Genomic DNA, 23,503 nt, shown 5'->3' on the forward strand with positions numbered 1-23,503 from the left:
TATATATATATACATACATATATATATATACATACATATATATATATATATATATATATATATATATATATATATATATATATATATACATATATATATATATATATATATACATATATATATATATATATATATATACATATATATATATACATATATATACATATATATATATACATATATATATATATATATATATATATATATATATATATATATATATATATATATATATATAAATATATATATATACATATATATATATTTATATATATATATACATATATATACATATATATATATACATATATATATACATATATATATATATATATATATATATATATATATATATATATATATATATATATAAATATATATATATACATATATATATATAAATATATATATATATATATATATATATACATATACATATATACATATACATATATATATATATATATATATATATATATATATATATATATATTTATATTCATACGCACACACACACACACATATATAAATGTGTGTGTGTGTGTGCGCGTGTGTATGAAAATATGTATGTATATATGTATATATATATATATATATATATATATATATATATATATATATATATATATATATATATATATAAGAATATACATATATACATATATATATATATATATATATATATATATATATATATATATATATATATATATATATATATATATACAGTAAACACACACATACATATATACACATATATATATAAATATTAAAATAGTCTTTTTGTCACTGAACATCTTTAGGAATAAAAAATTACAAACTACAAAATTTCAACTAAATGCGTGTGTGTGCGTGTGCGTGCGTATGTGTGTATATATATATATGAATGTGTGTGCGTGAACAGTTAAAACCAGAAGTTCACATACACCGTATAAAAAGGGACACATCCATTAAAAAAAAAAAAAAAAAAAAAAAAAAAAAAAGATCCAGATGTTAATGTGACTAAACTTTTTCTCTATTAGGTAAGTTTGGATTATCACTTTTGTTTCTGTTCTGCTTGATAGCAGAATAATGAGAGAGATATTTGTTGCGAAATTGTTATAACTTTTTTTGAAAGTCAAGTTTACATACAATAAGATTATTACGCCTCTGAAAAAGCTCAGATGATGGTGTCAAGGTGGGAACATGGGAAAATCAACAAGCCAAGATCAACAAAAAAGCCAGATTACAATTAGCTTAACATACTGGGATAAATAATACATTTTCGAGACATGTCCTGTGGTCTGATGGAACTAAGATTGAACTGTTTGGCCATAACGACCGGTGTTACATTTGGAGGACAAAGGGGAAAGCTTACAAGCCTAGCAACACCATCCCAACTGTGAAGTATGGGGGCGGCAGCATCATGTTGTGGGGCTGTTTTGCTACAGTAGGGACTGGTCCACTTCACAGCATAGATGGCATCATGAAGAAAGAACATTATGGAGAAATACTGAAGCAACATCTCAAGACATCAGCCAGGAAATTAAAACTTGGCCACAAATGGGTCTTCCAAACACACCATGACCCTAAGCATACTGCCAAATTAGTCAAAATGTGCTTTAAGGACAACAGAGTGAATCTTTTGGAGTGGCCATCACAAAGCCCTGATGTCAATCCTATAGAAAATTTGTGGGCAGAGTTGAAAAAGCTTGTGCGAGCGAGACAGCCTACAAATCTGACTCACACCAATCGAACAGATTCGACCAAAGTTATACAGTTTAAAAGCAAAGTTAAAGAAATACCAAGGAAACGAATGTAAACTTTTGACTGTAAAGAAATTAATATAAAATTATTCAAATAATAATCAATAAAATTTGGTCATTATTCTGGCATTTAGCAAATGTAAATGACTTAGGTAATCCTAGCGGACCTAAAATAGTAAACGTTTAGTATGATTTACCATCAGACTTTTTTTTTTTTAAATGGTTATGTTCCTTTTTTAGAGTGTATGTAAACTTCTGGTTTCAGCTGTATGTGTATACATACATTTTTTTAGGAATGTATGTTTATTTATGCATACTTATATAACCTATTATGTTACAATATTTCCTCAAAAACTATTATATTACTATTAAACACTTTAATGCTAAACTAGAAACTATATTCATATAAAATGCATTGATCAAATCATACCCCTGCTTGTATCATATTGCCCATATGTACACCATCAGATCTTGTCAAATTACACACTAATATACTTGACATTAGCTACAGTGGGATTGCAGTTGTACGTCAATATATGCAAGAGGAACCATGTGTAATTTTGTTCTGTTTAATTAGTGACTTTATCAGCTTAACCTCAAAGCCGCTGTGAACTCGACCTTTACTGTGGCAGCTTCACCTCAACCTAATCAAGCACTAACTACTTAACATTACCAATAAATTACCAGCTAGTGTGTTAATCACAGTGCATAAATGAATACTCTTACTGTGTTGAAGCGCCGATCGTGAGGCTGTTCTCGTCTGTCAGATTACACAACAGAAGAAACACTCCTGTCTGGGAAAAACGGCTGAGATCCTCAACTAATTTTTCTTTTTCATGCTCAATAAATTAGCCTGTAACCCTTTGACTTTTATACTTGAGCTGCTCCTCCAGAACATATGTTATTTCTGTAGTGTGTTGTAATGATTCACTGTAATAACTTTTGTTTAAGAGTTGTTTACCTCCATGTCACCTAGGGATGCACCGATCCCAATACTGGGATCGGATATCGGTTCAATACCGCATATTTTTTGCTGGATCGGGTATCGGCCAGCTGGCACTGATCTAAATCCGATCTTTACACAATAAGCCAACAAAGGTCGCCTATTATAAGGCACTGGAAATGTGTCATGTAGGCCTACCGTATCCTAAATGTTCTGAAGCCATTCTCTAACTTAAAGGACACCTATAGTGAAAAATCTACTTTTCAAGCTGTTTGGACAGACGTGTGTAAGTATAGTGTATAGACCATCATATTGGGGTGAAATAAACACAAACAGTCACACTGTTTGACACACTGAACTGAGCTAAACTGAACTGAACTGAACTTAAACACTAAAACCTGAACCACACTGTTCCAGTTACTATGACCATTTATGTGAAGCTGCTTTGACACAATCTACATTGTAAAAGCGCTATACAAATAAAGCTGAATTGAATTGAATTGAATTGAATTGACAGTCCTTTTTTTTTCAATTTAACAACATAAAAACGGAGGACCAATTGGAGCGGTTTTCAGACTGACCGCAACTTGACGTAGGAGTGCCGTCCCCCCGGCCTCTAATATTGATTGACAGGCGCATCACCATATCCTACAGTTTCTTGTTTCATGTCCGCCATTTTCAGCGTGATTCAAAGCGATGTCACTAAAGGAACACCCGTGCTCTATTTTTAGATGTAAGGCTCATTGGGCTCAACACAAGATCAATTTTCTCCACACTATCGCTTTAATCAGAATTATTGTTTGTACCTTTTGGTAGGTTTGCAAACATGCGGACTTTTCATTGTGTCTACCTTATGCCTAGTTCAGACTGCGTGATTTTAGCCCCGATTTTGGCTTGCCGACAGGTTTTGAGAAATCGCCAACAAATGCCTGAAATCACAGGCAAATCGCTGCTCGTGCACGTGAGTGACAATCACACAGTATGAACGATCGAAGACACGATCTGAGAGAATCGCCGATGAGTCGCCGATGCCTGTGAGATATTTGGCGTGCTGAATATCTGGAGCTGTCGGCGATTCAAATCATGCCGTGTGAATTGAGTTTTGACTAAAAATAACATCAGCGATCGCCTACAGCCAATGAGAGAGCAGCTTTCACTTGTGTGTGAGTGTGTGTATACCTGCTCCAGGCAGCGGGAGGCTGGGGGAGAAGTTAACAGCGCTCTTTTTCGGTTTATTTGGACCCACGAAATGGAGGAAAAACTAGTGAGGTTTGACAGGACTCAGGAGCAACCGTGTCTGTTTGACATTACATACAGAAAGAAATTAGTTTATTACCAACGTTGAGGAGAAATGGCTAATTCCCTTTAAACCCAGGTGAGCAAACATGTACATGTTCAACCCCATTAAAGGCTTCTTTCTCATTATGTAGTTAATAGGGGTGTAACGATACACTCAGCTCACGATACGATGTGTATCATGATATAATGTTCACGGTTCGATATGTATCACGATATTTGGAATAAAAATTGAAATGCAAATTTTACCAAGTAAACTATTTTTTATGTATTTCTTTTGTTTCAACTTGTTAAACTGAACCTTCTTTAAGAAAATAAATTAAACAGGACTGTCTCTGGAAAATAAAACAATTAAAAAACTTCTTTAAATATTATTGAAATGACAGAGACAAAATTAAGGAACAATTTAAGTAAAGGTGCAAAAAAAAACAAGCTTTCTATTCAATTGAATTTAACAGTAAGAGCTTAAGGCTTTGCTTGGTCACTTGATTTTTTGTGTGTGCAAAAAAAAAATCCACATTTCCAGGTATTTAATTCATATTTAATTAAATTCATTTAGAGATATCTCTAATTACAATTGTGACTAGTCAAAACTCATTTAGAGATATCTGCAAATATTTTTCAATGGAAGTCAATGGAGGAATATGACTAGTCATAATATATTTGCAGATATCTCCAATCTGATGTCGTACTAGTACAATTGTAATTGCAGATATCTCTAATTGTCATTCTGACTAGTCGAATTATAATTATGACTAGACAAAATATAATTAGATTTAGAGATATCTCTAAATATATTTATGGATAGTCAGAACAAAGGTTTAAATGCTAAAACGGCTTGCCATACGCGCGCGTCTATCAGTCCGCCCTCTGTAGTAACAGCTCACGGTGAGCTCACGTCATGTGTGATTTTGCGGCGGGAACATTATATGAAGACAGAATGATATTTTAGGCTGAATTGTACCTTATAAATACAGTATGTGACTCTTTCAACACCATTAGGAGGTATCCATGTCGCTGTGCAAAGTATGTAAATCACTGTGAAGACTTTAAAACTTAGGATGTTTGACCCAGTATGCGTGTCAAAAAGCGGACGAGTCTAAAGCAATGACTGTACAACCGAAATGTTGCCAGACGTCTGATTTTGAGAGGATAGGTCGTCCTCTATTTCAGCTCCACTCATCTTGTCTGCTAACATTACTGCTGCTGCAATCTGAACTCACGTGCCACAGCAGGTGGAACGTAGCTCACATGCAAACAGCTCAACTAATAAGAGAAAACGGACGTCATATCGTAATCAAATCGTCATAATGCCACGATGCATATCGAGACATTTTTGCATCGCAATAAATCGTACAACGATAAATCGTTACACCCCTAGTAGTTAATATCAAAAGATATACTACATGTTTTTGGCTGTGAGACGTAGTTTGGACGAAGTTGTCGGCGATTCTCAATATAGTAAAGTCATGCAATGTGAATGTTCATGTCGCCGATCCATCTTGCAGTGTAAACAAAGCAGCGACGAAATGCAAGCCCAGATAGTCAAGCAGTGTGAAAACATCTGTGACACGACTACTTTGAAAATCATGCAGTCTGAACTCGGCATTACACTTCAGCCGTTTGCATTTCCACGAACACAGAAGCTCCCTGTGATCAAGGTGCAGTTGGAAAAGTGCACGCGCGTTGCTTCATGTGCGCGTCTCTCCATTGGAAATTAAAAAAAAACAAACTTGCCTGTAGGTCGCACACTAAAAGTGCCTTTTTGCGTGGTGTAGCGCCGTGCATTTCGGAGTTCTGAGCGTGGGTTTCTGTCGCGGTGCATGCGGCGGCACTTCGTGTTGCGACCTGGGGCCCCATTGTGTTTGCCCTGGTGGAGGCCTGTGTTTGGAGTTCTGGAATGCATGGCACAGCGTGGCGCGATGATTCGGGACACTTCATGTTTCTGCCGCGCCACTACGAGTATTTGGTGTGCCGTGTCGCGGCTTCGAGCGGCACATCCGGTGCCTCAGTCAAAGTTAATTCAGTGTGCGTGGTTATTAGTCTCGGTGTACAAACTCGGCACTTGAAACTAGCACACAGTTGGCTGTAAAACTATACAGACACAAATGATTTTGTACTGTCTGCTTGGTCTGTGTCCAAGTCGTAAATGTACGGCTGAATGCTGATCCTAGCTTAGCTTCTCTCTGTCTGCTTGTCTGTTGGAAACACAGAGCATGGGAACTCTTGGCTCCGCCCCCTTGTTATGTTGGGCGGGAAGCTGAAACTAATTTTCATGTGAAGCAACACGCCCCTAAAACAGCGAGCTGTGTACACGCCCCCAACATGACACTTTTGAACACATTAAAATAAAAACATCTCAACTGTGTTTTGAACTGAACCTAAACTGGCACACTCAGAAGAACCATAATATTAATATTAAATCATAAAAAAGGGTAAACTATGTGCTCTTTAATGTGAAGCACAGATCAATATTCATGTGGTTAAATTTATGTTCAGTTCAGCACTTCAATGTCAATCATTTTCCATTCATTCACAATACAAACTGCGTGTCGCGTGTATGACAACAAGAAAAACTCCACAAAACTATTTGTTCCAGCTAGTTTAATAATCAGTGGAGAAATGCATTTAGTTTAGCATTAAATGGGCTCATTTTGACCCGTAACAGAGTTTACGCGCTGTGTCTGTTAGTCAGTTAAACTCCGTGGACTACCGGATCTGTGACGTCATCGACTTTCACTTTAAGATTTAAAGGGCTAGCATTGCACCAGACCCCCTTAAGTGGTTTTGTTTCAAAGTGCAGAATCTATATTTTATCCATGTGCATCACTTGTTTTTTATTCTACTGTACAAAAGTTATTTACACTTAAATACAAAGTATTTTGGATACCCGAGCTGGGCATTGAACATTGGTTCATTTTCATATTTTTTTATATGACACATGTACAAGTTATAGCTCAAATGAAATCTCTTGCCGGTGCTCATACGGTTCTAGCTTTCTTTTTACTGAATTATATTCACATATCAAACAGTTGTCGAATGAATCGCCGTGTTTCCATGGCGCAGAAGTGAAAACAATACATTTATGATCAATAAGCAGCCCCAGATAGCACAGACAGCTGTCATCTCTTACCTTATGCTGTGCGCTTCAGGGCCATTTCTCCTCTGTTTTTGAGGTGATGTGCATAAGTACTCCTTTTATATGTCTGACGTGGTCCAAACACAGTGAATTATGTTTGATCAAACAAAAGAATAGTGAAATATGTAAACAATGATTGATCCCTGTGGCTTGTACAGCACCTCTCATCAGTTGGAATACAATAACTTTTGCATAGATTATGATGGAGACATTTTTCTTTTTTCCTATGATTACAGACATGTGCAGGAACTACCAAAATTAATTACAGCACGCTAAACCACACACAACCTAAAAGGTACCCTTTCAAATCTGAGTTTATAAAAAAAAAAGAAAAATATACAAAAAGGCGCCTCTTTTTTCAGGTATTATAACACAGACAACACATACAGTTATTTTAAACACGTTCAATAGTGTTTTATGACAATTCAAAGGGTTTTCTTTAAAATGATACCAAAATTTTGCATTTACACCTCTGCATGTGGATTTGGGAAGCTTTTAAATTTGTGTAGGCAAAATCCAGGCGGAAATCCCAACATAGCAGCAGAGTTTAACTGGTTAGATCAGCAGATCCCATTCACAACATTGGAGTAGAGAGGGTTATTACCTGCTCTTCACACACAAAATAGGCCTACCTAAAACTTTAAATGAGAAAAGACTCAATAATACATTGGACAGATCCTCAACGCACTGATTTCCTCCCGTTGCGCTGCTCAGTTTTAAAAGTGTCCGCAGATACCCGAGGGCTGTGCGCTGTGTCTCAGTGATGAATCTGCTGCGCAGAGGTAACGTGCGTCGCTCTGTAAAATTATTCTCATAAAGAGTTTATGTTCTCTCTTCCTTCTCACTGTGTGTTATGTGCTCCTAATAGTTTGTAAAGCCTGGCTCATTGTGGTCAACGTAATTGTTTAAATTAATAAAAGTGAAGCTGAAGGTTTACCATACTGCAATCATGTTTCTAGCAAATGTTAACATCTTACATGTTTAGGCATTACTATCATGTTTCTAGAATGATTTAACACAAATAAAATACTAATGAAATGTTGCTAACATCTTAACATACTGCTATCATGATTCTAAGTTTTAGCATATGGCTAACATTTAATATGTTGATAGAATGTTAGTACATTGCTTTCAAGTTTTAGCATATGTCTAAGATGTTGCTTAAATGTTTTGTCCCACTCCTATCATATTTCTAACATGTTTTAGCATATGGCTAACATATTTAATATGTTGATAACATGTAAGCACATTGCTATCAAGTTTTACCATACATTCAAGATGTTGTTCAAATGTTTCTAGTACGGTTTAACAAATAAAATGCTAATGAAATGTTGCTAACATCTTAACATACTGCTTTCATGTTTCTAACAGGTTTTAACATATGGCTTACATTTAATATGATGATAACATGTTAGCATATTGCTATCAGGTTTTGGCACATGTCCAAGATTTTGCTTAAAGCTTTACCATACTGCAATCATGCCTCTAGCAAATTTTAACATCTTACATGTTTAGGCATTACTGTCATTTTTCTACAATGGTTTAACATAAATAAAATGCTAATGAAATGTTGCTAACATCTTAACATACTGCTACCATGATTCTAACAAGTTTTTGCATATGGCTAACATTTAATATGTTGATAACATGTTAGTGCATTGCTATCAAATTTTAGTATACATTTAAGAGGTTGTTCAAATGTTTTGCCCCACTCCTTTCTTGTTTTTAGCAAATGTTGACATGTTAACAGCTTACATGTTTTAGCATTACTATCATGTTTCTAGTACGGTTTAACAAATAAATTGCTAATGAAATGTTGATAACATCTTAACATACTGCTTTCATGTTTCTAAAACGTTTTAGCATATGGCTTACATTTAATAAGTTGATAACATGTTACCATATTGCCATCAAGTTTTAGCACATGTCCAAGATGTTGCTTAAAGCTTTACCATACTGCAATCATGTTTCTAGCTAATTTTAACATCTTACATGTTTAGGCATTACTATCATGTTTCTAGAATGGTTTAACATAAATAAAATGCTAATGAAATGTTGCTAACATATTAACATACTGCTACCATAATTCTAACAATTTTAGCATATAGCTAACATTTAATATGTTGATAACATGTTAGTGCATTGCTATCAAGTTTTAGCATACATTTAAGATGTTGTTCAAATGTTTTGCCTCACTCCTTTCTTGTTTTTAGCAAATGTTAACATGTTTACAGCTTACATGTTTTAGCATTACTATCATGTTTCTAGTACAGTTTAACAAATAAAATGCTAATGAAATGTTGCTAACATTTTAACATACTGCTACCATGATTCTAGCAAGTTTTAGCATATGGCTAACATTTAATATGTTGATAACATGTTAGTGCATTGCTATCAAGTTCTAGCATTCGTCTAAGATGTTGCTTAAATGTTTTGCCCCACTCCTTTCAAGCTTTAGCAAATGTTGACGTATTAACAGCTAACATGTTTTAGCATTGCTATCATGTTTCTAGTCTGGTTTAACAAATAAATTGCTAATGAAATGTTGATAACATCTTAACATACTGCTATTATGATTCTACCACCTTTTAGCATATAGCTAACATATTTGATATCTTGATGACATGTTAGCACATTACTATCAAGTTTTAGCACATGTCTAAGATGTTGCTTAAATGTTTTGCCCCATTGCTATCCTGTTTCTAGCAAATTGTGGCATATTCCAACGCAAACTAATTTAGCACATTGCTTTTATGTTTCTAGCAAGATTTAGTTTGTTGCTAACATGTTTTGGCATAATGAACGAACTTTATTTCTTAGAAAATTTGTCTATATTGAAATATTAACTTAAAAACGGAGGCAGTATTTCAAATGAATATTTTCATATGTAAATAATTTCCTTAATAGTAGTCTCTGACTGACTTTAAGACTAAATCTGAGCAACCTCACTAGATTTCAGAGGAAAATCATGTGTCTACACTCATTAAAAGGTGTATCTGGAAAATTAAACGAATATTACACTGCGAAGACAAGTAACTGCAGATTTGATTTCCACCAGAAAAAAATAAATAAATTATCGAGGACCCCATTCCCACTTCCAATTTTCACTCCCTTCGGCGTCCTCTTCAGCTGTCTTTGTTAACCAACTCCCTGCTTTTTCTCCCCAAAACGAAATTGATTTGCATAATGAGAGGGGATCAGATGTAGTGTATGGGCCGAGGAGAATGTCGTAATAAAAGATGTGCTCGGAGGGAGGCTGATGGTGCGGAGCGTGACGAAGAACAGAGGTGAACGCTGGAAACAATCGAATATAATTACTCCCCTCGTCCTGTAATTCCTCCTCATCCAAAAACCCAGCGTTATTTCATTTCGCCAAGGCCACAAAAGGCTCCTCGGAGGCGCCGATGAGTTTTACGACACGGCCATTCTTTCAATCACAATTGTCGCAAAAGTGATATAACAATACAACCGAGTTTGCTGAGCCGGCCGATCGTGCCTCTCGCGGAGGTATTACTAATTACTTTCTCATTATCATGCTAATATGGGCTCCTCAACACGGAATCGCGTCTAATTATTGTGTTATTTGTTATATCTCTGTTGGAGGAATGTTGAGACGTGTGTCATTGAGATGGAAATGACTTTCCGACGCCGCGAGCATTGTGTCGGATCTCTTCAAGCAGCTCTGGCTTTTCAAAGACTGAATATCAGCTCGTAGGCTCGGTCCCAGAGGACGTCACACAGGCCACGTTCCCTTCTTCTCGGAGGAATTTCAGAACAGGAGAATCAATGGAGGATAAAAGAATGGGATCTTAAACCGGTCTTGGTGTTGAAGGTGAATTCGTCCATAAAGGAAACATACAGGAAGACGATAAGTAAGTCATTCAAAGTGTAACTGCTCATTCAAGGAATGACATTTTACATGATTTCTACAAAAACAACTCAAACTTTTTGCACATATTGGCTGTTTATTTATATGACAGTGGAATTTTGGGGGCCTGAAAAATGTTTACGTTTAAAAAAAAATACCATTTTAAAGTAAGAATCAAAACTAAATTTACTCTTCCTATTTTAATATGTTGTAACACTTATCATAAACAATGATAGCTCCACCCTAAAGGACTGCTAGCGCCATCGGTGCACTTCATTATTTTGTATTTATTAGTTTACATTAATTTGATTCATACTCAAAGAATCAAATATCAAAACCTAACCCCCCCTCGAAATGACTTTTCTTTACTTCTTCACATGGAATGGGTCAAGGGTGGAGCTATCAGTGCTTTAGGGAAGGGCTATCAGATCTTTAGGGAGGGGCTATCAGTCCTTTAGATTACAGCTATCAGTCATTTAAAGTGGCACTAACAGTCATTTATGGCAGAGGTATCAATCATTTAGGGCGGAGCTATCAGTAATTTAAGGCAGGGCTTTTAGTCATTTAGGGCAGGGCAATCAGTCATTTAGGGCAGAGGCATCAGATCTTTAGGGAGGGGCTATCAGTCCTTTAGATCACGGTTATCAGTCATTTAGGGCGGAGCTATCAGTCATTTAAGGCGGCGCTACTAATCATTTAAGGCGGAGCTATCAGTCATTTAGGACAGAGCTATCAGTCATTTAAGGCGGGGCTATCAGACCTTTAGGACGGGGCTATCAGTCATTTAGGGCAGAGGCATCAGACCTTTAGGACGGGGCTATCAGTCATTTATGGCATAGCTTTCAGTCAATTAAGAGGGGGCTATTAGTAATTTAAGGCAGGGTTATAAGTAATTTAAGGCGGAGCTATCAGTCATTTAGGACAGAGCTATCAGTCATTTAAGGCAGGGCTATCAGACCTTTAGGACGGGGCTATCAGTCATTTAGGGCAGAGCTGTCAGTCATTTAGGGCAGGGCAATCAGTCATTAAGGGCAGAGGCATCAGATCTTTAGGGAGGGGCTATCAGTCCTTTAGATCACGGCTATCCGTCATTTAGGGCGGAGCTATCGGTAATTTAAGAAGGCGCTACCAATCATTTAAGGCGGAGCTATCAGTCATTTATGACAGAGCTATCAGTCATTTAAGGCGGGGCTATCAGACCTTTAGGATGGGGCTATCAGTCATTTAGGGCAGAGGCGTCAGATCTTTAGGACGGGGCTATCAGTTTTTTCGGGTGGAGCTGTCAGTCATTTAGTGCAGGGCTATCAGACACTTAGGGCAGAGGCATCAGACCTTTAGGGCAGAGTTATAAGTAATTTAGGGTGAGCTATCAGTCATTTAGAGCAGATCTATCAGTCATTAAGGGTGGAGCTTACAGTCATTTAAGACAGAGCTATTAGTCCTTTAGGGCGGAGCTATCAGTCATTTAAGGTGGGGCTATTAGTCATTTAGGGCAGAGTTAACAGTCCTTTAGGGCAGAGCTATCAGTCATTTAGGGCGGGGCTATCAGTCATTTAAGGTGGGGTTATTAGTAATTTAAGGTGGGACTATCAGTCATTTGGGGAGGAGCAATATATAATGTAAGGTGGCGCTAGCAGTCCTTTAGGGTGGAGCTATCAGTTATTTAGGGAGGAGCTATCAGTCATTTAGGGCAGAGCTATCAGTCATTTAGGGAAGGGCTATCAGTCATTTGGGGCGGAGCTTACAGTCATATAAGGCAGAGATCAGTCCTTTAGGGAGGAGCCATCGTCCTTTAGGAAAGGGCTATCAGGCCGTGTCATATTTCTGCTCTCCCTTCACTAATTCATCAAGTTTCCTTCATTTTGTTAGCAACACTCATCTTCCAACAATTTAATCAGTTTCCAAAGGACAAAATCAAGCACTGCCCTATTTTTTTTGTTTTAATTTCAGGACAATTTCAAGTTGATGAACATCATGACAGAGGAAAAAATGACTATTGCATGCTGACTTAAGGCTTCAAAAATGTGATTTAGTCAAAGTGATATATGTGTGTTATGTGAACTACAGGAGTTACAGCGCCAACTACTGACCTGGAATACAGAAAACAGCATTTCTAGTCATTTTCGTAAATCAGTGCCAATTAGGATAATATTTAACAATTAAAATCTTTTCAGTTTTTATTTTTAAATACTCTAGCATACCTCAATGAGATTAACATCCAGAAAATGTCATTATGTGTTGCAAGGTTTTATAAATAGAGCATCAAGAGTTGATGAAATACTACCATAATGCAACGTAATGTAATGTAATATATGATATAATATTATATAAATGACAATCAAGCACACTTTACAACAAAATAAATAACAATAAACATTGTTAGAACCCAATAAACTTCATAACAAAATTAAAACAAGTAAAAAGGGTCTGAAAGAGAGATTTTATTGTACAGATTTTTGTACAAAGTTAAACTAAAACTAAACATATTTTTGATATTTTATTAACAACGTTACTTAAACTTAAAACCGAGGAAAGATGTTTCTTATTTCTATAGCTTAACACATTTGAAGCACAAATTTGAAATTAAATGCAGAGATAAATGGGAAATAATAACTTCTTTAAGGTGTGTATTAACCCATGCGATGAACACCTTTAGGAAAGCTCTTATAAATCAGTGTAGAAGCTCTCTGAGCCCCAGCGTGCGTCAGGTCTGCTGTGTTTAACTCTTCTCTCAGATAATGAAAGCTTTTCAATAATGGATGAGCCTCTCGTCTTCACACTGTCACTCCTACTGACAAATGCCAGAGGTGAAAGGGAAGCAAGAGTGAACAAAACACTTCATCTCACACACACACACACATGCACAAACACAGACACACAAACAGACAGACAGACAGAGACACACAGGCACATAAACACACACACACACACATAGACGTACTGATTTTTATACTGCAGACTGTATATTCACTCCCTCTACCCCTAAATTAACCCTCACAGTACCACACCATGGAGATAAAAAATATGTCCACTTAGAATCAATTTACTAAATTTGCTATACTTGTGAGGACATTCGGAATACAAGGCGCACACAAAGTAATCTCTGTAGAATAGCAGAAAGCTTGTTTGATTTACAACTATTATGTCTATTGACTATTAGGTTAAATCTATTAAAAATTGCTTTGTTTCATGAAGTCTGAATCAAAGTACTTAGGAAAAGGATGTTCAATCTATACAAATGAATGAATGAATGAATGAGTACATAAATGAATAACTAAATTAATGAATAAATAAATAAATAAATAAATAAATACATGAGTAAATGCATAAATGAATAAGTGAGTAAATAAACTGAACATCTGTACAAATGAATGAATGAATGAATGAATGAACAAATAAATAAATGAGTGAATAAATAAATGAATAAACTAAATATCTGAATGAATGAATGAATGAATGAATGAATGAACAAGTGTACAAATGTATGAATATATTAGTAAATAAATTAACTAATGAATGAGTAATTAAATAAAATATTAAGTATGAGTATTCAGATGACTAAATGAATGACTAGATAAATAAATAAATGAGTAAATAAATAAATAATATATATGAGTAAATAAATAAATAAATGAGTGAATAAATAAATAAACTGAACATCTGTACAAAGGAATGAATAAATGAATAAATGAATAAATAAATGAATAAATGAATAATACATAAGTACATAAATAAATAAGAGTGAATAAATAAATAAATAAATAAATAAATTAACTAATTAATTAATTAATTAATTAATTAATTAATTAATTAATTAATTAATAAATAATACATGAGTAAATAAATAAATGTTGGAATAAATAAACAGAACTTCTGTACAAATAAATAAATGACTGAATGAATAATTGAATGAATGAATGAATGAATGTATGAATGAATGAATGAACAAATAAAAAATTAATTAATTAATTTAGTAAATAAATAAATAAACAATTAAAATAATAAATAAATGAGTTAATAAATAAATAAACTGAGCATCTGTACGAATGAATAAATGAATGAATGCAAATATCCCAGTCAAAAAAAAAAACAAATAGTTTGATTTCATGTCAGATAGATTGGCTCAAAATTGAATGAAAATGACATTTTAATCATCAAGACAGGACAAATATACAAATATAAATGGTACCAAGACGAGACCTAAAGATCCCCAGAATAAAACGCTCTTGAACCCAGCGCTGAGCTCTGCAACGGTAATCAATGATACTAAAATAACACTGTTACCAACACCTATTACACTAGCCTCATTAGTCACAGCCGTTTGCTTTTGCTGTTTCTGAATACTAAAAGCTCGGAGCTAATGAATCAGACGCTATACCAGCACAGTCTGCATCGATCGCTCTGATTTCTCCCTGATTCATGACTCTGAACAAACCAACACGTGTATCTGATGCCCATGAAACATTTGGGTTCGTGCATTGAAAAAAAAAAAAGGATTGATTGGCTTTACAAGAAAAACTTTAAGGTAATTGGTTGCAAACAAATTGAAGTCCACATGAACTGAAAGCTGCGACCATTTTGTTTTTCATATTGTGATGCAGTTGCTAGAGAAACAGAATATTAAATGAGTAAAAACAGTGGGCATGGTTTGTTTTTTCTAACTCGAGCTGATTGGATGTAGTAAAGTAGGCATTTCATTCTGAAAGATGGGGAAAAGGGTTTGGGAAGAGTTATTACAACCAGACTCCCCCTGCTCACCATTTCTGTTTGATGTCATAGCGCTTACAATTGGGAAGGCGTGGTTAAGTATATTAGCCACACCCCCAATAGATAAACCTTAAACTTAACTCAAAACAAACAGGCACATTTTCAGATTTTGATTAAAGACTACAAGGACAAACTTTTTTTTTCTTAATGACATGCACACAAACTAGTAATGTGAGCTAACAAAATCACATGGTTAGTTTTAATTTAATCTGTACTTTATATGGGCTGAATTTAAACAAAAAAAAAAATTGGTTAAACATTGATAAACTGAATTAGTTTAATTAAATTCAGCCCATTTAAATTGTTTGCTTACCACTTAGCGTAAAAACATATATATGTTTAAATTCAACAAATGAATTGAATATTTTTTCAATGTGCCATGCCTGCGTTTCCAGCACAGATGCGTTTCTTCATCCTCCAGCACAGAGGATTCCTCTCATCTGACAGTAAATCTAGAAGAAGAGCTGAATCTCAGATGCTTTTCTGCTGGCTGGACACTTTCTGCTTCTGCCATCATCAAACCACGGCCATCACCGGCTGACTTACAGATTATTTAGCACTGTATAGGAGTCTGAGAGACATCAGTGAGGCTCAAAAACATGGAAACCAGCTGCTGAAACCGAAAGTAAAGGTCCTATGGAGTGCATTTGTTCAATGATTGAGTTCATTTCAACTGAAACATGAAGACAGGGCAGGAGATATAGTAGCCCCTCCCCTATTGAAAAAAACAGCCAATAGCATTTTGTTTTATGCAATCATATCATTAATAGTCAATATTTTAATTATACAAATAATCACTAATTTACTTTTAAATAAATTACTTGATTAAAATAAAAAAGAAAATAAAATGAAGAAAATATTAAAATGAAATCATGAAAAAAGAAACAGAAAGAAATTAAAATGTAATTAATTAAAGTAAATTAAATCTATATTAGATCTGAATACAAATACAAATTTAGATCTGTAGTGTCTGCTTTTTGCTGGCTGTATGTGGGCGGAGTAATACACAAAGGGTTAAGTGGCTTTACGGGTGCTGATATTACTTAAATATATCACGGCTATCAGCCAATCAGCTTCAAGAACCAGACGGAACTTTTGTATATATATATATATATATATATATATATATATATATATATATATATATATATATATATATATATATATATATATATATATATATATATATATATATATATATATATATATATATATATATATCAGGGGCGCAACTACACATTTACTGAAGGGTACGCGGGTTCAAATTTTGTGTCATCCCTCTTATTTTATATTAATTAATTAATAATAAATGAAGACAAATTTTCTGATTAATCTTATAACTTTTGACATTATGTATGATTTGACAGTTTATTTTGATAAAAATAAAAACAAATCTAAACAGTTACATCTACATGAACACTTTCGGCTGTGGGACTGCATGTTATTGTGTTAAATGATTTTGAATTAAACAATAACAATATTATATTCGTTTAAAATGCAAAATAATGTTTTTTAACAAAACATATTTATTTATTTTTATTATTTGAAACTTTTAATAAGGATAATTTTAAAAATAGTTTTGGCACAACGGCGCCCCCCCATGTGAGGCGCCCCTATGCGCCGCATATACTGCATACCCCCTTGTTGCGCCACTGATATATATATATATATATATATATATTTACATATATATATATATATATATATATATATATATATATATAGATATATATATATATATATATATATATATATATATATATATATATATATATATATATCAATCAGAGGGGTATCAGCCATGTTAAAGAGCAAGTAACTTGTAGATAAGTGCTTACTGGAGAAGCGATTTTCGCTTTGGTGAACTGGTTCGACCTGTTCACTTAGAAGATCCGGTTAAAAAAGAACAATTCATTCATGATCAGGCATCACTAGTTGCTTGCTTATGTTTTGACCCCTGCCTGTCTAAACCATCCGGCTTTATAATAAAGCTGTGTTTGAAACTCGACCTCTGTTGTAAGCTTTCATACGTTCCAGTACGCATGTCCCATTGAGCAGAATAAACACGGACCAGCACATGGCTTTCAAAAACAGCAACATTTTCAAAAACACTCTCATTTTCTGCCCTTTAAAATAAATGGCCAAAACACTTTATAACAGAATTAATATTTCAGAATAGTATTCTCGTAAGCACACCACATAAAAAGCTGCAGGTACGTCAGGCCTAAAATCTCCCATCACTTACCAGCACAGCAGCAGGTTCTTGACCAACGAGCTAACATCCTCACGGATCTCCCAGCAGGGTTTGCAGCAGTGATGGAAGTCACGATCCGAAACACAGATCCAACACTCCAATCTGTCGGCAAACATTTAGAAAGCAGATTAGACTGAGAGCAGGTCACTGTGGGTAAACTGGGTGAACAACAGGTGTGTGTACAGAACGGCTCGCAACAGCTTGTGTGTTTACAGGATACTTAAAGAACAATTAACACCATAATTCACACCTGCGCTTCAATATACATATATACAGAACACATCCATCAGTATGTGCAGCTCAGCCACTGCACGCTGTATTAAGATCAGTCAGTGCTGGGCAATGTGGACATGTTACTTTAAAAAATGTTAATATGTCATTAGAATTGTGATTAGATTACTTTTCAAATTACTTTGTCTGAAAAGTAACTTTTTATTTTATTTAATTATTTACTTAACACTATTTAAAAAACATATACATCTCAATTCACAGACAACATTTCAGTCAAACAGAAAACAAACCAAAAAATGTCAAAAAAAATCTAAACAAATAGTGCTTTAAAATGTGTAAATACCATATTGTATTGTAAATATAAAAAAGAAAAGAAAAAAAGGAAATAATAAAACTGTATATACAATTTGAAAATATTATATTTAAAAACTAGGAAAAAAGAAACACTTTAAAATTGTAAATATTTATTAGAGAAATATTATTTATGTCAAATCTCAAATACAATGTAAATAATTATCCACATATACATATATAAAGTAACAAAAAATTGTAAACAATTATTATATAAATATTATGTAAAGCAAAAATTGTAATTGTAAATATTTATCATATAAACATTAAATACATTTATATATAGCAAGAATTACTTAAAATTTGTTATATATATATATATATATATATAATCTTTACAATTAAAATATGTATTTTTTTATTGTTAAGATTAATTAAATTTTTATATATATTTGCTATACATAATATTTACTATATAATAATTGTAAATATTGTCAAAAAACACCAGAGTAATTGTATTGTAATTGTATACACCTAAAAATAACAAAAAAAATATAAAAACATATATATTCTCTCTCTCTCACACAAACACACACACACACACACATATATACATATATATATATATATATATATATATATATATATATATATATATATATATATATATATATATATATGTGTGTGTGTGTGTGTGTGTGTGTGTGTGTGTGTGTGTGTGTGTGTGTGTGTGTGTGTGTGTGTAAAAAAATAACACTTGAATAATTAACAAAAAAAACTAATTAACATTTTTTTATTATATTAAATAATTCATATATTCATATGTGCAATATATAGACAAATTTCTTATTTCATTCTTTCTTCATTTATTGATTTTGCTTTGGCTTAGTCCCTTTAGTCATCAGGGGTTGCTACAGCGATATAAACCGCCTACTTATCCAGAATATGATTTGTACAGCTTCCAGCTGCAACCAAGTACTGGAAACACCCAAACAAACTCATTAACACACTTACACACTCATACACTACAGCCAATTTAGCTCATTCAATTCACCTATAGCGCATGTGATTGTACTGTGGGGGAAACCGGAGCACCCGGAGGAAACCCTAGCCAACACAAGGAGAACAAGCAAACTCCACACAGAAATGCCGACTGGCCCATCCAGGACTCAAACAGGTGAGCTTCTTGCTGTGAGGTGACAGTGCTAACCATTGAGCCACCATGTCGCCTTCAATCTTTCTTAAACGTGATTGTTGGACAGATCGAACATTCTTAGGTCATGCAAAACATCTGAATAACTACATACTTCATACTGTTATGAAATCATTTCTCAGACACGAATGGGTAAAATGAAACCCGGCTCGACGTCTACATCACTGAATCTCCTCTTTCACCCACAGATGCGTCACATTACTGAAGCCAAATACTTTGCGAGTTGACTTTCACCCACTGCTCTGCTTTCCTGCTTTCTTTTTATTTATTTATTTTTTGATGTGGCTGCTTTATTGAGTTTTCTTCCATACAGGAACAGTGTGTATGCGTGTGTGTGCGCGCATTGGCTCTTTTTGTACTGTGTTATGAAAGTGAGCACATCTCATCTGATGCTGCGACACACACAGACACACACACACACACAGTCCTCACGCTGAAATCCAGGAATGAAGCCACTGAGAGTTTTTGCGTCTCTCACATTGGCGAACATGATGAAGTCTGAAATACACTCAGCGTGATGTAAATAACACACTTTAGACGCACGCAGCAGGAAGGCAAACACACACCAAATGCATTTTCATTGCAGATCACTGCTTACAGCCGAGCCTGTCATTATCTCCATCTGACCGACTGACACTCCAACTCAACACTTTTAGAAGAAATAGATCCTTCATTTAGCTTTTCCTTTCAGCATAACACTAGTTTCTCGACTGGTGAATGAACACAATCTAAAAGGAAATAAAGCTATTTATTAGTTTTACTAATGTTTTTTGTTTCATGATTTTTTTTTAATTAAAAGTTAATTCTAAAATATTTAAAAATTACAAATACATTTTTAATTTTAGTACATAATTTTAATTTTAAATAAATTATATTTAAAATGTATATATTAAATCTAGACAATATATCACCTGAGTAATTGTATTTTAATTGTATGTATTTAAAAATGACAAAAATAAAAAAATAACACTTTGAAAACCATAAATATTATATAAATATTATTGGAGGAATTTAAAAAGTAACACTTACAAATTGTAAAAAATTACTATACAAATGTTATATAAAGCAATAATTGCTTAAAGATTGCAATTATATATATATATATATATATATATATATATATATATATATATATATATATATATATATATATATATATATATATATATATATATAAGCATAAACACTCTAAAATAACAAAATATAAAGTTTATTTTTCAAAAGTGTTTATTGCTTTGTTTTTGCTTTTATCTCAGTTATTTTAGCACAATATTTAAATTAATTTTAATTATTATTGTTATTATTATTATCTTTTTTTGTTAAAATGCATTTTATTGTTTTAATATTTTATTTTTGTTAATGTATATTTGAGTTGAAGTAATGACTTCAAAACATTTGAAAAATGGGTCGCCACAGCGGAATGAACCACCAACATATTCAGCTCGTTTTACTCAGCGGATGCCCTACCAGCTGCAACTCTTCTCTGGGAAACATCCACACAACTTATTTATTATTATTATTATTATTATTATTTAACATGTTTGACCATGTTACTATTTTATTTTCATTAATGTTCTATTTCGATCAATATTTATTTTTTATCATGTAATGCTTTTTAAATAATTCAACCATATTATTATTATTATTATTATTATTATTATTATTATTATTGTTATTGTTTATTTTTTGTTAAAATACATTTTATCATTTTAATATTTATTTTTGTTAATGTCTATTTGAGTCAAAGTAATGATTTCAAAACATGTTAATTTATTATTATTACAAATTTTTTAGTTTTTTTTTTAATACGTTTGGCCACATGAATATTTTATTTTCATTAATGTTCTATTTCGATCAATGTTTGTTTTGCATCAAGTAATGCTTTTTAAATAATTGTAACATTATTATTATTATTATTATTATTATTAATGCTTCATTTGTTAAAATATGCTTTATATTTCAAATATAAAATAATTGTATTAGTATTATTGTATTATTTTATTTTTGGTATTTATTTTGGTTTTTGAATTTTTGGTATTTATTTGAGTTGAAGTAATGATTTTAAAACAGTTTAATAGGCAAGGCATACTAGAGAGCATTTGATCGATCTGTGTTGAAGTTTGAAGTGACCAAAAAAAAAAAAATCCATTTAGGCGAAGGTGACAAACTGGAAGCTTTGGTTGTTTATAACAGTTGTTTAAATCTTCTAAATGTGAATTTTGTCAGTTTTGCAGCACATTAGCTAATAGGCGTATATATATATATATATATATATATATATATATATATATATATATATATATATATATATATATATATATATATATATATATATATATATATATATATATATATATATATATCCTACTGATACAAAAACAAAAAAAAAATTAACTTTAATTTCACAGGACCTTTAATTAGCACTGAAATATCCAGAACATGGTCACTAAATGAACATTCACAGTAGTTCGCCATCTGAAGCAATAAGCAGCTCATTTACATTAATAAATGTTGATTGGGGAATGATTTTAATGTAATAAATCAATCCAGAATGATTTTACCACAGGTGAAGGGTTTGTTGCTTTAATGAAACAGCATTGATGACAGCATTATGATAACAGTCAGTAATGCTCAATAAATGTTGAAGGTGATATATCTGGCAACTTTGACTCACATTTTCATCCAATAGCTCATATCGAAATGTGAGTTGCCAGTGGGAGTTGCCAGATAATCATGAAGAGCATTAGTAAGCTCTAGACATAAAATAAAAAGCACCAGCTGTGTTCATTTTTATATAAATGCTGTTCTTTCAATATTTCTTCAGACTTTTAAAATCTTTTCCAACACTCTGAAAATATGTAAAGATTACATTTGAGCAATTAACAAAACTAACTTAAGTGGATTATAAATAATGCAAATCAATTGTTGCCATAATTCTTGATGCTTTTTTTGCATTCTTGATTCAGATTTTGCCTCAGTCGATTACATTCACCAGCCACTTTATTAGGTACACCTTCTAGTAGCGGGTTGGACCCCCTTTTGCCTTCAGAACTGCCCTAATCCTTCATGGCATAAATTCAACAAGCTGCTGGAAATATTCCTCAGAGATTTTGCTCTATATTGACACGATAGCATCACGCAGTTACTGCAGATTTGTCAGCAGCACATCCATGATGCCAATCTCCCGTTACAGTGGTGACTGTGGAGGGCATTTGAGTACAGTGAACTCATCGTCATTGTTCAAGAAACCGGTCTGAGATGATTTGTGCTTTATGACATGGTGTGTTATCCTGCCGGAAGTAGCCATCAGAAGATAAGTACACTTTGATCATAAAGGAATGGACATGGTCAGCAACAATACTCAGGTAGGCTGTGGCGTTGACACCATGCTCAGTCGGTACTAATGAGCCAAAAGTGTGCCAAGAAAGCATCCCCCACACTATTAAACCACCACCAGCAAGCTGAACTGTTGATACAAGACAGGATGGATCCATTCATGTTGTAGATGCCACACTCTGACCCGTCCATCCGCATGTGGAAGCAGAAATGGAGACTCAATTGACCAGAGAACGCTTCTCCAATCTTCTGTTGTCCAGTTTTGGTGAGCCTGTGTGAATTGTAGCCTCAGTTTCCTGTTCTTACCTGACAGGAGTGGCACCCGTTGTGGTCTTCTGCTGCTGTAGCTCATCCGCCCCAAGGTTGGAAGTGTTGCTTGTTCAGAGATGCTCTTAAAACACTCAGACCAGCCCGTCTGGC

General features: G+C 33.6%; 2 long non-coding RNA genes across 2 annotated transcripts in view; both read left to right on the forward strand.

The window, feature by feature from the left end:
• Positions 1 to 23,503, forward strand: part of LOC147843698 (uncharacterized) — a 341,063-nt gene that overhangs the window by 114,747 nt on the left and 202,813 nt on the right. The gene's annotated exons all lie outside the window — the stretch shown is intronic.
• Positions 1,963 to 7,423, forward strand: LOC147843699 (uncharacterized). The gene is made up of 3 exons (XR_015494414.1): positions 1,963 to 3,023; positions 3,206 to 4,114; positions 5,366 to 7,423. It is a non-coding gene; the product is annotated as an uncharacterized LOC147843699 (long non-coding RNA).

Source organism: Danio rerio, chromosome 6 (assembly GCF_052040795.2).
Source record: "Danio rerio strain M-AB ecotype USA chromosome 6, GRCz13ab, whole genome shotgun sequence".
In the NCBI taxonomy this organism is placed as follows: Eukaryota; Metazoa; Chordata; class Actinopteri; order Cypriniformes; family Danionidae; genus Danio; species Danio rerio.